Genomic DNA, 18,291 nt, shown 5'->3' on the forward strand with positions numbered 1-18,291 from the left:
TGTTACAAGAGGGACTTCCCTGGTGATGCAGTGGTTAAGAATCCGCCTGCAAATGCAGGGTACACGGGTTTGAGCCCTGGTCCAGGAAGATCCCACATGCCACAGAGCAACAAAGTCCATGTGCCACAACTACTGAGCCTGCACTCTAGAGCTCACAAGCCACAACTACTGAGCCCAGGTGCCACAACTACTGAAGCCCGCGTGCCTAGAGCCCATGCTCTGTAACAAGAGAAGCCACTGCAATGAGAAGTCCATGCACCACAGCAAAGAATATCCCCCGCTTGCCGCAACTAGAGAAAGCCTGCATGCAGCAACGAAGACCCAACACAGCCACAACTAAATAAATGAATAAATAAATAAATTTTTAAAAAAGACTGTTACAAGAGATAAGGAGGGACACTACATAATGATCAAAGGATCAATCCAAGAAGAAGATATAACAATTATAAATGTTTATGCACCCAACATAGGAGCACCTCAATTCATAAGGCAAATGCTAAAAACCATGAAAAGAGAAATCGACTGTAACACAATAACAGTAGGGGACTTTAACACCCCACTTACACCAATGGACAGATCATCCAAACAGAAAACTATAAAACACTGATGAAAGAAATCAAAGATGACATAAACAGTTGGAGAACTATACCATGTTCTTGGATTGGAAGAAAGAATATTGTGAAAATGACTATACTACCCAAAGCAATCTACAGATTCAATGCAATCCCTATAATGCCTAAACTACCAATGACATTCTTCACAGAATTAGAACAAAAAATGTTACCATTTGTATGGAAACACCAAAGACCCCAAATAGCCAAAGCAATCTTGAGAAAGAAAAACAGAGTTGGAGGAATCAGGCTCCTTGACTTCAAACTATACCACAAAGCTACAGTAATCAAGACAGTATGGTACTAGCACAAAAACAGAAATATAGATCAATGGAACAGGATAGAAATCCCAGAGATAAACCCATGCACATATGGTCACCTAGTTTACAACAAAGGAGGCAGGAACATACAATGGAGAAAAGACAGCCTCTTCAATAAGTGGTGTTGGGAAAACTGGACAGTTACATGTAAAAGAATGAAATTAGAACACTAACTAACACCATACACAAAAATAAACTCCAGATGGATTAAAGACTTAAATGTAAGACCAGACACTATAAAACTCTTAGAGGAAAACATAGGAAAAACACTCTTTGACATAAACCACAGCAAGTTCTCTTTTGACCCACCTCCTAGAGTAATGGAAATAAAAACAAAAATAAACAAATGGGACTTAATTAAACTTAAAAGCTTTTTTCACATCAAAGGAAACCATAAACAAGACAAAAAGACAACCCTTCGAGTGGGAGAAAATATTTGCAAATGAAACAACAGACAAAGGATTAATCTCCCAAATATACAAACAGCTCATGGAGCTCAATATCAGAAAGACAAATAATCCAATTAAAAAATGGGCAGAAGACCTAAATAGACATTTCACCAAAGAAGACATACAGATGGCCAAGAGGTACATGAAAAGAGGTTCAATGTCACTAATTATTAGAGAAATGCAAATCAAAACTACAATGAGGTATCACCTCAGGCCGGTCAGAATGGCCATTATCAGAAAATCTAGAAACAATAAATTCTGGAAAGGGTGTGGTGAAAAGGGAACCCTCTTTCACGGTTGGTGGGAATGTAAATTGATACAGCCACTAAGGAGAACAGTAAGAAGGTGCCTTTAAAAACTAAAAATAGAACTACCATACGACCCAGCAATCCCACTACTGGGCATATACCCTGAGAAAACCATAATTCAAAAAGAGACATGTACCACAATATTCATTGCAGCACTATTTACAAGAGCCAGGACATGGAACCAACCTAAATGTCCATCGACAGATGAATGGATAAAGAAGATGTGGCACATATATACAGTGGAATATTACTCAGCCATAAAAGGAAATGAAACTGAGTTATTTGTAGTGAGGTGGATGGACCTAGACTCTGTCATACAGAGTGAATTAAGTCAGAAAGAGAAAAACAAATACCGTATGCTAATGTATATATATGGAATCTAAAAAAAAAAAATGGCACTGATAAACCTAGTTACGGGGCAGGAATAAAGATGTAGACATAGAGAATGGACTTGAGGACATGAGGTGGGAGGAGAAAGCTGGGGTGAAGTGAGAGTAGCGTCATATATACACTACTGAATGTAAAATAGTTAGCTAGTGGGAAGCAGCGGCAAAGAACAGGGAGATCGATCAGCTGGGTGCTTTGCGATGACCTAGAGGGGTGGGATAGGGAGGATGGGAGGGAGGCTCAAGAGGGAGGGGAATATGAGGACATGTGTACGCATATGGCTGATTCACTTTGTTGTACTCCAGAAACTAACACAGTATTGTGAAGCAATTATACTCCAATAAAGATTAAAAAAAAAAACACACATAGGAGAAGAATAATGGAACTAGATTTATGGAAGTTAATTCTCTAAATCTAATTTCCTTTGTGAGGCCTTTTAAAATAATTTTTGTTTATTCATTTATATCTTGCCATATTCCAAGGACTAGAGGTGACATATAAGATGTATTCAAAACAAGATAATAAATAGATACACCAAAAAAAAAAATGAGGAAAGGAAAATAAGCTGGATCAAGACCTATATCACACAGATCTGAAATTGCTTTAGAATAAGCCACAGTTTTAGCCTTGATTTTCCTAGTAAATCGAACAAAGAGGGGAGCCTTCAAAGAGCTATAGGCCACCAAGGTTATTTAAGTAAAATTATACAGCTTTAAGAGCAGCCATAATTTTCAGAGAATGACTTTCAGTAAATATCTTTATAATTGAGAGAAAAGAAAAGAAAGAAACAGCATCAATTCGAAATTCCATGGACATTTGTTTTTTATGATACATAAAATCTCCGAAATCCTTTCCCCATCAAAAAGGTCTTTTAAAATGAACAAAATTGCACTGAACATGTTGATTATCATCTAGGCAACCTTTTGAGAGTGACACATGTATCTGGAACTGTGTGTCATGTAAGGTACAGCTTCTGCCCTCTAGGATATCATAGTCTAATTGAGAAGGCAGATGTGTACACAGATTTCCAGCAGAGCAGGAACATTCTAACGGAAGGATATACAGAGCTGCTCCATGTGGTGGCTACATGTTGGACTGTAAAAATCTCAGAGACGTGGGTTCAAATTCTGACTCACCCACTTCTCCATTGCTAGATATGGCTGAGACTCAGTTCTCTTTTGTAAGACGTGGTTATGATAATACCTATAACACAGGTTTGTCCTGAACATCTTAACTCATTTTAGCTCTTAGTATAATTAGCACCATCCCAGGAAAGCTCTTCTTAATCCATTCATTTTCCCCATCAGATACTCCCATAGTACCATATGCCCCCTCCTCCTTAGCACTTATCACACCTTGTAACCTTATGTTTATATCTGTGATTCTTTGATTAATGTATGTCCCCAGTATCTAGCCCGATGCCTGGAATGCTCAAAAAGTTTAGCTTGATGAATGAATACTTGAATTAATAAATATATGCATGAGTAAAGATTAAGAGAGATAGCATGGCACATACTTAGCTCAGTGTCTGACCCCTCAGGTGATGCCAAATCCATGGCTAGGAAAATTCTCCCACTGTTCCCATGGGAATATATCATCATCAATAGCTCTTCAGCTGTGTGTCTAGCAATTCACTAGACAAGGTTATGGCTGTAACCTAGACTCAGTTTTATCCCACTGCATATCTTGTTATGCTGATGAGGTTAAGAGATCCATCTTGCTTTCCACTGGTAGGGAAAGGAATTTAAACTCTTGGTATTAGAGTTAGGTAATCAAATCAGAAAAGACTTAAAAATTGTATTTAAATTATAGTTAATGTTTAATATTTACTCCAAGATTTCAGTTGCAGTAGCAAGGAGAGCCTTTTTTTTCTTAGGTTCTTTAACACAGTAGTGAATAAACTGATCTGTTTATCCCCCATGTGTTGAATAAATGGCACAAAATAGGAATATGTATCTGATTAGAACAGTTTTAATTTCAGGGTGACAGAGGTAATGTCGAAGTGTATAATGCAAAAATCCTCTTCATTCTTTGCACTTGTAAATAATTATCTAATTATTGTCAGACCTAACCTGTAAGTTTGATGAGTGTAGGCACTTTGATTTTTCTTATCACTTGATTCTAACACATTTCCTGGCATAGTGTATGTACTCAGCAAATATCTGTTTAATGAAAGAATGGATGGGGAATTCCCTGGCAGTCCAGTGGTTAGGGCTCCGCACTTCCACTGAAGGGGGCACAGGTTCAATCCCTGGTCGGGGAACTAAGATCCCACATGCTGCATGGCACAGCCAAAGAAAAAAAAAAGGTATGATTGAATGAATGAATGATTTAATAAATGAAAATGGATGTACGAACTCAAGCAACGCTCTCTTACAGCTAGGGGAGAAAGCTTACCTAACCAATAGGATCTAAGCACTGCCCGTTCACTTTTTGAAAAGCCTCACCTTCAGTCACTGGTTTGAATTTTCTGAGCTATTAAACATTGGTTGGTATCTGGTGTCAATGTCCTCCACACAAAAGACCAAAAACACACCTATATCAAACACTGTTGGGTATATTTCTCATTGCAACCAGAGAACCATAGGGCATCTCAACAAGAAAGTGTTAAGCGTGACATACTGTAGGATCTGAACTTGTATCAGGTGACTTGAAGAATGCAGGAGAGATTTTGCTCTGGATTGAGTGCTGTCAGAATATGGGGTGAATTCTATGGTTGGATATCTTAATGAATTTTAAGTAGAAAAAAAAAGGAGAATAGAGGGACACTAAATCTGACATGGTGAATAAGCAATACTCATTTATATTATCTGGGCAAGGGGGTAGTAGATGGTACTTCGTGACATTGACAATGCTCATGTTTTGTTGTGTTTTAACATTATTACAACGTAGTCTTAGTTTTTTTTTTGTTGTTGTTGGTTTTTTGTTTTTTTTGCGGTACGCGGGCCTCTCACTGTTGTGGCCTCTCCCGTTGCGGAGCACAGGCTCCGGACGCGCAGGCTCAGCGGCCATGGCTCGCGGGCCCAGCTGCTCCGCGGCATGTGGGATCTTCCCGGACCGGGGCACGAACCCGTGTCCCCTGCATCGGCAGGCGGACTCTCAACCACTGCACCACCGGGGAAGCCCAGTAGTCTTGTTTTTGCCTTGATCTATCATGATCCCAGAGTACCCTGGTCTGACGTTGATGTTCTGTGAAATAATTGATGTTATTAATTATTATAATTATTATTGAATTTATTAATAGGAGAACTCCAAGACCTAGCTGTGAGTACCAGGTCAGCTCCCAGATGTCAGGAACTGCTTTTCCCTTCTCACTGGGAAAGTGACATAAAAAATTATTACCATCTACTTGATTTAGGTTGAATCAGTTTCTTAGTTTCCTTAGCAGAGTCAAGTAATTAAAAATTAGTCAGAGATGGGTTGTTTTCACAGGGAAGGAGAAAGGATACATTTTGAAACAGGAAGGAGTCAGAAAGGAATGCCTCATTAGAGCAAGCTCAGGGGGTTGGGGGATTTAAAGACACATGAAACACATGAAGGAAAATAAATCAGAAACCTTATTTTGTGTTTTGAATTGTTGACACTGAATTTTAGAAATAGGATTTTGTAAAAGAATGACAAAGAAAAAGTTGGAATTTCTGTTTTTAACAAAGTTATTCAACACTATTACTGAAATATACATGAAAGTAGTGAAAAATCACAACATGCAGCTCCATCTTCTACACAAAATGCTCTAGTCAGTCTTAGGTTTATACCTAAAATGTCACTTTTATTTTAAAATATCTCTTTAGAGATAATTACATTTCTAAGTGATTCATATTGCTCTCTGATAGGTAAATAACGAATACCACTAAAAACAGACCTTTATTCTTAGATATTAAAATATTCAAGATTTTATACATTTAACGATATTTAAAATCTTTCTTTGTAAAAGATCAGTCAAGCAACCCAAAGATTATATCTCTATTCTTTACGTATTTTTTTTATCATTCATCATATCCTGTCAGTGATGTTAGCTGTCTTTGGCTTGTTCCCAGGACCTTTTACAGGCTTTCATCTTTAGAAACTCAATTGCTTCCTGTATGGGTAAACTCCGGAACATAAAACCTGCCCTTCCACTCATTTGGAGGTGAAACTTGTAGCAGAGCTTATGCATGCCTTTTTGCTGAAGACATGATTATCATTCTAGCTTCTCAGACATAAAAGTTCCCGACTCTCCCATCATCCTCATCAAAGTGCATATTGCCACGTAAAGAGCTTTAAGTACACCATTAGTTTTATTTTAGTCTCTGAAGTTTCTTTCATTTACGTGTGTGGTCCTCTCCTCTCCACAACTTTAGCACAGTATTTATATTTTTTACTTGAGGGAAAACATACACATATATACCCACATTCGGGGTATACTACTGAGGTTGATTCTTCGCAAAGACACAAGAAGTTTACCATTAAAAACAAAACACTGCTCAGAGATGTCCCTGAGCTTTCATCTACACAGCCATAACCAAGCAGCGATCTGTTTATTTTCTGTTTAATTAAAACATTCCTCAATTTTGTTCTCCATATTAGATTACAATAATTAGATAAGGGCCAAATCTTTTCTTCACTACATGTTAGGTGGGTCTGCCAGATTTAGCACATATACATTGCTCCTTCCTAAATTCCTTCTATCACTGATTTATTTTGGTAGAACACTAAGTATGCCTGTTTAGAGTTGAGATAATTATCACATAAGTTAAATAAAATGCCACTGTAGGAATAATTTATGTCCCTGTTGTTTTGGACCCGTGTAATTCACATTCAGTCAATTCTCTGGCTCATTTAAATAGCTGACACTGTTTAAAATATGACTGTACTGATAGTGCAAGACATTGGTGCAATAAAGGGTAACTGAATCGCTCAACAGTTTCTTTGATAGCAGTTTTTATTAATTCCCAGTAATTTAAATCATGATTCATACTGCAAATGTATACATATAGAAAGGATATGACATTTAAAAGTTGGATTAAAGAGGGCTTCCCTGGTGGCGCGGCAGTTAAGAATCCACCTGCCAATGCAGGGAACACAGGTTTCAGCCCTGGTCCGGGAAGATCCCACGTGCCGCGGAGCAACAAAGCCTGTGCACCACAACTACTGAGCCTGCGCTCTAGAGCCCACGTGCCACGACTACTGAAGCCCGTGCACGCCTACAGCCCGCGCTCTGCAACAAGAGAAGCCTCGGCAATGAGAAACCCGAGCACCACAATGAAGAGTACGCCCCGGGCTTCCCTGGTGGCGCTAGTGGTTGAGAGCCTGCCTGCTAATGCAGGGGACACGGGTTCTAGCCCTGGTCTGGGAGGATCCCGCATGCCGCAGAGCGGCTAGGCCCGTGAGCCACAAGTACTGAGCCTGCGCATCTGGAGCCTGTGCTCCGCAACAAGAGAGGCCACGATAGTGAGAGGCCCGCGCACCGCGATGAAGAGTGGCTCCCGCTTGCCACAACTAGAGAAAGCCCTCGCACAGAAACGAAGATGCAACACAGCAAAAATAAAGTAATTAATTAATAAAGTGTCTCAGGTTGATGTGTTTAATACCTTCACAAATATTTAAAAAAAAAAAAAAAAAGAGTACGCCCCGCTCACGGCAACCAGAGAACGCCTACACGCAGCAATGAAGACCCAAAGCAGCCAAAAATAAATAAATAAAATAAATAAATACAAAAAAAAAAGTTGGATTAAAAAAGTCAAACACGAACTGATGTGGCTACCTCAGTGAACAAGTTATTATTTATTGAGCTGCTTCATATTTTAATATTGCTTCCTATTGCTTTGGGGATTTTTTAATTATGTAATTAATGTTTTTGCTGGAATTTCATATAAGCAAAAACAATGTTAGAAACTGCAAAATAAAAATATGGATAAAAAATATATACGTAATATCAACAGTAGAAGTTGGAGGCCATTTTTCATCTATTTTTCTTTTCTTATAATCATTTTGCATAAGCTTGTGCCAACCAAAGGGGATAAAAGGGGAAAAGAATTCTTATTTGTTCGAGTGTTTCCAAAGCCAGTATAATCTTTGCCTTTGTAATTTCCTCTGAAAAGTCTGGGGCTCCCTTAAGCAGTGTTAGACTGAAAGCAACCAGGTAAGATTTGAAACTTGGTTCCACATTTTCTGGAGATGTTTCACCATAGCACACGTGGGTAGTGTTCCTTCTTCTTTCAACACAGTACATATGTCCTACCCTATACTTCTCTTTTTTTAGGGTAAGACACTTCCAAAGTCAGTTGCAATGTTGACTTTTATAAACTTCGTTTTTCAGCCTCAATCTAAAAAGGCTAGAAATTACTCTGGAACCCATTTCAGTAAAACCAATTCTGCAGTGTCCAGAAATTATGGTTTGGATACACAGCATATTTGTGGTCCAGCTTATTCCAAGAAAGTCTGAAGATCACTCCCAAACTTCTCAATACATTTTTCTTAAAGTACCTGGAAGGCAAAGAGGAAACTGAAAACTTAACGTCAAAAAACATAACTGACAACTGACTCACTACTAAGATCTTAGATAATTGGCATTAATTATAAAGGAATCAGATTGAGGGAAAACTTCCTCAGGGTGCAAGTTACAGCAATAATGGCAAACAGTTATATGGTATTTACTGTATGCCTGGCATGGTTCTAAGACTTTACTTCTTCTAGTCACTTAATCTACAAAACAATCCTATAAGTTCGGTTACTATTATTCCTCCTGTTTTTCAGTTGAAGTAAACAAAAGCACAGAGAAGTTAAGTGACTCACATAAAGTTAGTAAATTGTGGTGTTGACAGTTAGACCAAGAAAATCTATTTTCTTAATTATTATAACATACTACTTCTTGGTATATCACAGCTTTGTTTTATACAAAAGGGTTCACCCGAAAAAAGTAGGTAAATACTTCACAACTCTCCTAATACATGTTCATTACTTTAAGTCTTAGGACCTGTAATAGCGAAGAACTGGGCAACTATCGCTATCCATCCCTGAGTGCTTCTCCATGGTGGATCATCCTGGCTGTCAGCATCTTTCTGCATGTATGCAAATTACATACAACCCAGGAATAGCTGAGAAGAAAGAGGGGAAAGGTACAAGCAGGTTATACTGTGACACCTCAGTCCAGGATAAGTAGAGAAAGAAAACTGGAGCCTATGAGGAGGGGGGAAAACTGCTGAAAAGAGAAGGGAATAGTGACAAGAAGTTTCAGATCGTCTTTGAAAATAATTGTCTGTAGCCTTAAGGGGAAAATGTCAGTAAACATCTGGCAACCTAACAGAATAGCAAGGAAAAATATGTCTTCTACAGAGCAAGAACTGACAATTATTAAAAAGAAAACAGGTTGAGATTTTTTTTAAAGCACCTAAATAAAGTGAAAAAGAAACTGAATAAGTAATCAATGCAAGTGTACTGAATATATATTATATATATAGTAGATTAATGCCTCATTATCCATAATACCTCCATATCCAAAGAAGGCATTAAAGAGCCACTATCTATCGACAAAACTGAGAAACTTTCACTGATGAAGAGGAGGACAAAAATATGAGGAAAATTAGAGAAAAATGATTATACAAGTAAAGGAGAAAACATTCTTGTGGGAAATTATTAAATAGATAATCAAGTAGACTGAGCGTTAAAGAAGGAACTATGAGCAATGGTATGGGCAGGGTTAAGGAAAACCAATAAATACTGATGAAGCATCTACAACCAGCAATACTCAGGTTGGAAGGGGTGAGGGAGCAGGAAGCAATGAAACCTGGAGAAGGCAGTAAAAGAAGGCCTGTAGAAGTTGTGATTAGAGCTAGAAAGATTCAGGCAGTGCCCAGCCTTCTTCACCCAGTGAGGAGGGAGCTGAGGAAATAAATATCCAACTTTTCCTGCCCTGTGATCTTCTGAAGATGCTTCCCATTGGCCAGTGACAACTGGACGGCAGAGAGCCAGGAGAATCAGTTATACAGTCATAAAGATCAGACTCCCAGAACATAGAACATAGTGGAAAAGATGGAAACTAGATCTGTGGGGCAAACGGAAAATATCCAACCCAGTGAATTATGTGGAAGGGAAAGGGCAGAAAAATAGCATGCATGTCAAAAAAAAAAAAAAAAGAATAGAAAAAACAATGAAAAATATCATAGAAGAAAATTTCCTTAGGAAGCTCCACACTGAAGGGTATCACCATGCTCTAGCCAATGCCAATGAAAAAGATTTACGCCTAAATGCATCTTGGCCAAAGTGTGAAGTAAAACCATACAGAGTTCAAGGAAGATGGTTTACTTACAAATGAAGCAAAAAATAAGCAAGTTTCAATATCCATAATAGAATGCCAAAGCAGCAACAACAATAACAGAATTAGAGCTAAAAGGTTTTCAAAGGAAATAATTTCGTCATGAATTTCATACTTAGTCAAATTGTTCTTTATGTGTAAAGAAATCAGAAATGCATGCTCAGATATGAGTAGAAACAGAAAATGTAACATCTAATATCTTTCTTGAAAAACATTTCTTAAATATATACTATGAGAGAAAAAATAAAATGAGGAGCTAAATAGGAGATCATGTTATAAAGTGGTGCTGGTTGTCAACATTAAAGCATTTTAAAAACACACACACAGCACAGCTATAAGTTTAGTTACAAAACAAAATGTAAATGTCAAAATATTATCAGAATATGTGAAGGAATTGTAAGGTAAAAATTAATACCATAATAATACTGATATGGATTCCAAATCTAAAATGCTATTATAGATTCCAAATCTAAGCTTATATAAACAAATAGGAAAAGAGAATAGAAACACTGTGCTAAATTTCTTACCTCACGTATGGGAATATATTCTTCACTCTGACATTAAACTTTAGCAGTAATTATAATAATAATACCACCACTTTTCATTGAGTACTTACTATATGCCAGGAACTGCTCTGAACAATTTACATGAATTAATCCATTTCAAATTTAAACTAAGTCTATTAAGTGTGTGCTATTATTATCCTCATTTTACAGATGAGAGAACTGAGGTTAAAAAACTTGCCCAATGTAAATAAACTAGTTTTTGAGTCTGTCTTTTTTTTTTTAATCACTATATTACTTACTACACATGTTCAACAATAAGAAATTGATTAAATAAACCATGAAACATCTAAAACAGAAAATCTTCCCTTTTAATGTTATAAAAGCATATTTGTTGATGTGAAGATATTTATTTTCAACCACATGTACAAATATTTACCTTGTATTACATAATGGACATCTGCTTTTGCCTTCACAGCATACACCTCACAGGGTTATCTAAAGTGCCAAATGATTATACTAGATTAATTCATGCCTCAATCCTCAGCCTTCAGTACAAGCTCCAATAAATTCCCTCTTTCAAGCCATATGGCATTTGTGATTGAAGGAGTCCTAATGATTCTTACTTTTTAAGGAAAACGAAAGTTTCCAAGCTACATATCATTTTTAAAAAGACAATATATATATGTATATATACAGTGATTAAATTCAGTGGTTGCTCTTAAGCATTGTTAATAGCAGTTATATTTTAGATAGTAGGATTGAACAACTTTTTTTTTTAAACAATTCTTTTAATTTTTCAAAATTTTTATTTATTTATTTATTTATTTTTGGCTGTGTTGGGTCTTCATTGCTGCACGCCGGCTTTCTCTAGTTGCAGTAAACGGGGGCTACTCTTCGTTGCGGTGCACAGGTTTCTCATTGTGGTGGTTTCTCTTGTTGTGGAGCATGGGCTTTAGGCATGCGGGCTTCAGTAGCTGTGGCACGTGGGCTCAGTAGTTGTGGCTCACAGGCTCTAGAGCGCAGGGTCAGTAGCTGTGGCACACGGGCTTAGTTGCTCTGCAGCGTGTGGGCTCTTCCCGGACCAGGGATTGAACCCGTGTTCCCTGCATTAGCAGGCGGATTCTTAACCACTGTACCACCAGGGAAGTCCCTGAATGACTTTTAAAATCTGTATTTCTGATGTTTCCTTTGACAAATATATTGTTATTGTGTAATAAAGGAAAAATCAATTCTTGAAACAACAGTAACAAAATTACCTTTAGATATCAACCCTCTCAAACAAATATTTTATACTACTTGCAGATTAGGCAATTTGAGGACTTTTTCTCTCATGAAAGTTCACATATTAGTGAATGGATGAGGCCAGCATTTATGAATAAATAAATGAAAGTCTGAAGGTTTCTGACCATCCACCTCCTCACCAAGATGGGTAGAAGAAGAAACTGCAGGTTAGACTAGATTTCTTCTTAAGATGCAAGTCTTGCCAGTTTTAGCACATGAATGAAGGATAATTTCTCCAAATTTTATAGCATAGAAAGTCACAAGATTATTTTATTAGGAAAAATAATTTAAACTACTCATTACTATTCAACCACAATTGCCTAGAAAAAAAAAAATGCACTGATGCTTCTATTCAATGTCCAGATTAGCCAACTTGGTCTCTGGTCAAATACATTCAACAGAAAAGGAAAGGAGTTTATTGTCTTCTTGCTATTAGAAAATATTTATTAAGTTTTTATTTTTCATTGTACTTTTCAATATAATGAAAATCAAATATATTAAAAATAATAATCACTGAACATCTACTAGGTGCCAAGTGCTCTACATGCATTATTTCGACCCTTTAAGTTACGTTTCAGATGGGGACACTGAAGCCCGAAGAAGAGAAATACATATATGTATCCAATTCATATAGTCATTCAATCTTACTATCCAAATATAACTGCTATTATCAATGATTAATAGCAACCATTGACTTTAATTACTATGTATATATGCATATATGTATTTGTTTTATGAATTTATGTATTTTTGCAAAATTATACAGCTAATGTGTTGTGAGCTCGGTATTTGAACTCAAACCTGCTTGATTCCCAAGCAGCTTCAGGACTGCTATCTTGTCTCTTAGGTCATGGGAGCGTATGTTCTGCATTTTAGAAATGCTAGTATGCATTTTTAGTTATGAGAGAAATGACTGAAGTTAGTTGAATAATTTTTGCAATTCCTTCTTTTAAAACAGGTAGAGCTCAACTCTCTTGCCATCAGCAGGGATCACAGGCAGAACTCAAAAGTTCTCCCCTTTGGTGAAGCAGATGTCTGTGATTCTGGAACTGGGACCAAGTTGACTTCCTCCAAGTTTCACTTAGTCGTCTCCAAGTGACCATGAAAAATCAGAAGAACCCAATAGAGGTGCTGGTACAGAACTACACTGAAGTCTCATGAATAGTAATAACTTTTTCTCTATAAATAGTAAAATGAGAGACTTCTGATTTATAATTAGGTCTTACATTTCCTATTATGTGCTAGAAAATGAAAAAATAGGGCATTTCTCCTCTCACATCAAGGTAGTCTTACTGATTCTCAGCTTAAATTAAAATACAAAAACCTATAGTCAAACTTGCTCTAAGTTACTTTTCTATAATTGTAATTGCCTGTAGCATATACTAAATAAATACTAAAATCTATAAGTAAATGATCAGTAAATGTCATTTGCACATGAAACTCAAAATTGGGGCAAAGTAGTTAAGACAGAGTGATGAGAGTGGCATGGTCGTGAAAATTTGTTATTTATAAAAAACGGACCAAGAAGAGATGGGTCAGAGCACCCATCTCAACAATGTAATTTTAGAAAGATGCCATAATTAAAGTTAGGAAAGAGAGTCTGGAATCTGAAGTGATGCCTGTATTAAAAAATAAATGAATGAACAAACCAAAAAACCCCAAACAGAAAGACTATATCACAGGCTAACGCTGGATGATATCATTGTTTTTAAAAAAAGAAAAAAACCCATACTTTTCTGGTAAAGGGATTATTTAGTTTGCAAGCTGGGCTGAAGATGTTTCCTTTCTGAGGAGTCAAGTTTCTCTTTCCAGATGGTTTCTTCTCCCTTAACTCAAAAAAAAAAATTGCTTTTATGGTTATTGATTTTGATTAATGGATACTGTCATGGGAAACCATTTTCTTTTCCTTAAAGAACACAGACCCCTGTGATAAGGACAAAGTTTACGTTTAAAACCTTTGTCCATCATTAACCAATTGGAGTGAGGAGGACTATGCCTAGTTCTTTGCATGGTTTGAGATGATCTAGCCTCAACAGTAGGATTTTAATTGTTAAAGTCTTTTAATTTCTTTTCCATTATGTGGCAAGAATACAATGGCTGATGAAGGAAAAGCTCTTGACTGGACGCCTAATTTCAATTCAGGCATATAATTAATGTTCCCAGGGTCAGGCTCTTGCCTAGTGGATGCCCCATGGGCTTCCAGTGGCTGAGTGGAGGGAACTGAGCAGGGAGAAATCATCTCTGTAAGCCAGCTGGGCTTCCCCAGTTACCCATCCCTGGCCCGGCTAACCCCAATGCATCCCTAAGCCCTGCTGGTATCTGCTATCAAGCAGAGCCAGAGGAAATTGATGGAGACAGTGCCAATATCAGTGCCCCTGAGGCTTCTCCTTTTGCCAATATTAGCTGTAAAGAATCTGGTCTCATTCTCTTTTAAAGCTATTGATTTTTTCCCTCCCTCAGGCCAGTCCTGCATTATGCTCCTTCCAGGGTCTGAGAGCTGTGTCTTTCACCAGTATGTTTCTTTTAGAACATTCATTTACGGAATCAAAGAAGAACTCTCCTGGGTATCCTGTTATCTTGCCAGTCCCGACCTGAAATACAGCTGGAAAATGCAGGCAGCTCTGTAAATAACAAATCTGACCTTTATCACTCAGTGCTTCCTGGCATGCTTCTTGTTCAAAAAGATTCTAAGAAAATCAGGAGATAGTGTTCATTCACTGCCCACTTCTTCTCCGGGTACCTGTGTTTAAATCCTCTCTGTTTATGTGTAAATGATATTTATGGTTTCTGTTTTCTCCTTGGTGGATATACTTTATAACTAGTGGTTTCTGTCTTAAATAAGTTATTCATTCATTCATTTAATCCATATTCGTTTATTCATGCAATTCATTCAATACTTATTATTTACTTATCTACTTCATTCCAGGTACTGTGACAGATGATGAAGTTTCTGTACGGAACCACACAGACCTGTCCTCATGATCAGGACAGAGTAGTAAGCAGACAGTAAATAAAGAAATGTGCTATGTGGTATCAGGTAAAAACACAGAATGTTTTAAAACAGCACAGCAATTTAGATAGGGGAATCCACAGAAGTGACATCCAAGGTGACACAGCTGGGGGCTGGAGCATTGCTCTCCACATGTCATCTCTATGAAGACTGATGGGAGGGAATAATGGGTGCTGGACGCAGGCAGGAGATGAGTTAGGTAGCTGTTGCTCAGATGCATGGATAAATGATAGCTCACCTAATGATACAGGGAGGGCTTTTGGAAGGAACTGACGATGTCCTTGTCTCATTTCATCAGCATAGAACAATAGCAAATATTATATTTTTATTTGGAGGGATTATTTTATTTCCAGATAATTGAAATTTCTGCTTAATTAAAAAAAACTAGAGTAGGCAATAGAGGTAAAATATAGATGAAAAATAGATAATATTCCAATCACCCACAAACTCTTTCCTTACCAGTCTCCCGTTAGCAGTGAGGGTTATCCTTCCCCACTTCTTTCCTTGTGTGCCTGTGTGTATGTACATACATGAGTATATGTGTTTATATACACACACATTTATTACATGAAAGGAATTAACACTATTTATACTATAGGAAAATTATTTTTTACTTAAATAGATGTCCTTTCATATTAGCACACATAGATAAATCTTATTTTTAATGCTTGAATAATATTGTACAAGATAGAAATGAAAGTACAATCATATGCTAATCATTCCACATTATTTCTATTGCTTTTTAGTTTTGGTTTTTTACACTTAGTTTTTTAATTCATTGCAAAATTATCTTGGTGTATTGTTTGAAGTGATATCACAATAATTTTTTCTCCCAAAGTGTTCTGTTTATTGAATAATTCATCTTTTCCTTACCATCATGATGTACCAAATTCTCTCATAGACATGTCTTTTTGGACTCTATTTTCTATTCCAGTGATCTATTTATCTATTATTACGGCTACACCACACTGTTTTATTAAAGTCGCATGGTGCTTTGACATCTTATAAGCAAGAGAACCCAAGAGTGGTGGCTAGAATTGTAGTCACTGGAGTCAGGGCAAATATGACTCCAAACTCTGGAGAATAATAATTTATTTACTCTCAGTGCTGTTTGTGATCAGTGCACTCTTACATCAGTATGATACCGTTTTCAGTATACTGTATTTCCGATTATGATTAAAAATTGATTTGGGGTGGGATAGGGAGGGTTGGGGGGAGACACAAGAGGGAGGGGATATGGGGATATATGTATACGTATAGCTGATTCACTTTGTTATACAGCAGAAACTAACACACCATTGTAAAGCAATTATACTCCAATAAAGACGTTAAAAAAATTGATTTGGTGTTGACTTTCAGTGATAGATGTGTATTAAACAATTTATTTTTAAGAAGAAAATATTGGAATTCTTTAAAACACCACTTTATTTGATGGCTGTTCCTCTCAATGCTTGGAGCCTTAAGTAGTGGGATTTTAGTCCATCATATATCTAAGCTGACTTGTATTCACTCAGCGCACCATGGGGACGGGTTGGTTGTCCGTTAGTGCCTTCTGATTTTTGTGGGGTCAAACAATTGCAAAAAAAAGAGAAAAAACCACTTTAAAAAATTATCTTCTTTCAACAGAGACACAGAATGTAGAGAACAAATGTATGGACACCAAGGGGGGAAAGTGGCGGGGGGTGGTGGTGGTGGTGGGATGAACTGGGAGATTGGGATTGACATGTATACACTAATATGTATACAATGGATAATTAATAAGAACCTGCTGTATAAAAAAATAAATAAAATAAAATTCAAAAATTCCAAAAAATAAAAATTAAAAAATGAAATTAAATTAACCCAATATCTAGAATAAAGCATAGGAGATTAAAAAAATTATCTTTTTTCTTATAAATAATTGACTTGGACACAATGGTGGCTTTAATAAAGTTACAGATAAAAATGTCTTCAGTAACCTGGTGACGGTCTCCATCCACTGTGAACTAGCTCTACAGCTCAAGTCCTTAGGTATAAAATACAAATATTGAGTAGTGTTTTATAGCTGGCAGCACAGACTGTGGGCAGCTCTTTTTATTTTATTTTATTTATTTATTTTTTATACAGCAGGTTCTTATTAGTTATCTGTTTTATACATATTAGTGTATATATGTCAATCCCAATCTCCCAATTCATCCCGCCCCACCCCCACTTTCCCCCTTTGGTGTCCATACATTTGTTCTCTACATCTGTGTCTCTATTTCTGTGGGCAGCTCTTAAAGAAAGGGAGGAAGACTGGGAATAAAACACATATTTTTGAATCCTATATGAACAGCAATACCTGCTATAGCCCAAAGTTGCCAGATGCAGAGGATAGAGTACAAAAGTAGAGTCACTTGGGGAAATTACAGCTGGCCCTGTGGATCCTTTGAAGCAGTCAGTTGGAAAAATGCCATGAGCAAAGCCTCTTGAATAAGCTAAAAGAAAATATTTACAAAATTAATATTATGTTGCTAGAAATGTGTTAGCAGGCAAAATATGGTAAAACTTAAGGCACAGACTCTGATTCTACGAGGGAAGTCTGATCGAGGGGCTGTGTAGGGGGATAATAATGTTCGAAGGTATGATTTGAACTCGTCAAGAAGAGCTTGTTGGTACCAATTAACTGAAAAGCCAAACCTAGTTTGTGTTTTAGGGCAATTTGGATTGCAAAGTCCAAGAGAAGGATTTTTAAGAGTAAAACACTGAAATCACAAAATGGTCCTACTGGTTCAGCAGTATATACTATTTAACAAGCAAAATCACCATTTATCCTAAAAATAGTAGGCACCCATCATCATAACACTACACAGTTTATTGGACACTGAATCTCTCTTAATGGTACCTAGGGCCAAGTTAATGCATGCAGCTAGATGAAAAAGAAAGTCTTACGGGGCATCCACAGACATCCATTCTCTCTCACTGCCGTTCCTTCCCCAACTCTCTCTCTCTCTCTCTCTCTCTCTCTCTCTCACACACACACACACACACACACACACACACAGAGTGTATTGAGAGATTGCTGTTAATCCTGGCAGTGTTAACCAGAAGAGTAAGTAGGCACAGAGCTGGTTACTCTCCCTTTCTCCTTTCCTTTAGTCATACAAC

General features: G+C 37.1%; 1 non-coding gene across 1 annotated transcript; it reads left to right on the plus strand.

Moving 5' to 3' along the window:
• The first annotated feature begins 16,594 nt into the window (after positions 1–16,594).
• Positions 16,595–16,742, plus strand: LOC115851137 (small nucleolar RNA SNORA79). The gene has a single exon (XR_004038635.1). It is a non-coding gene; the product is annotated as a small nucleolar RNA SNORA79 (small nucleolar RNA).
• The last annotated feature ends 1,549 nt before the right edge of the window (positions 16,743–18,291 follow it).

Source organism: Globicephala melas, chromosome 7 (genome assembly GCF_963455315.2).
Source record: "Globicephala melas chromosome 7, mGloMel1.2, whole genome shotgun sequence".
Classification (NCBI taxonomy): Eukaryota; Metazoa; Chordata; class Mammalia; order Artiodactyla; family Delphinidae; genus Globicephala; species Globicephala melas.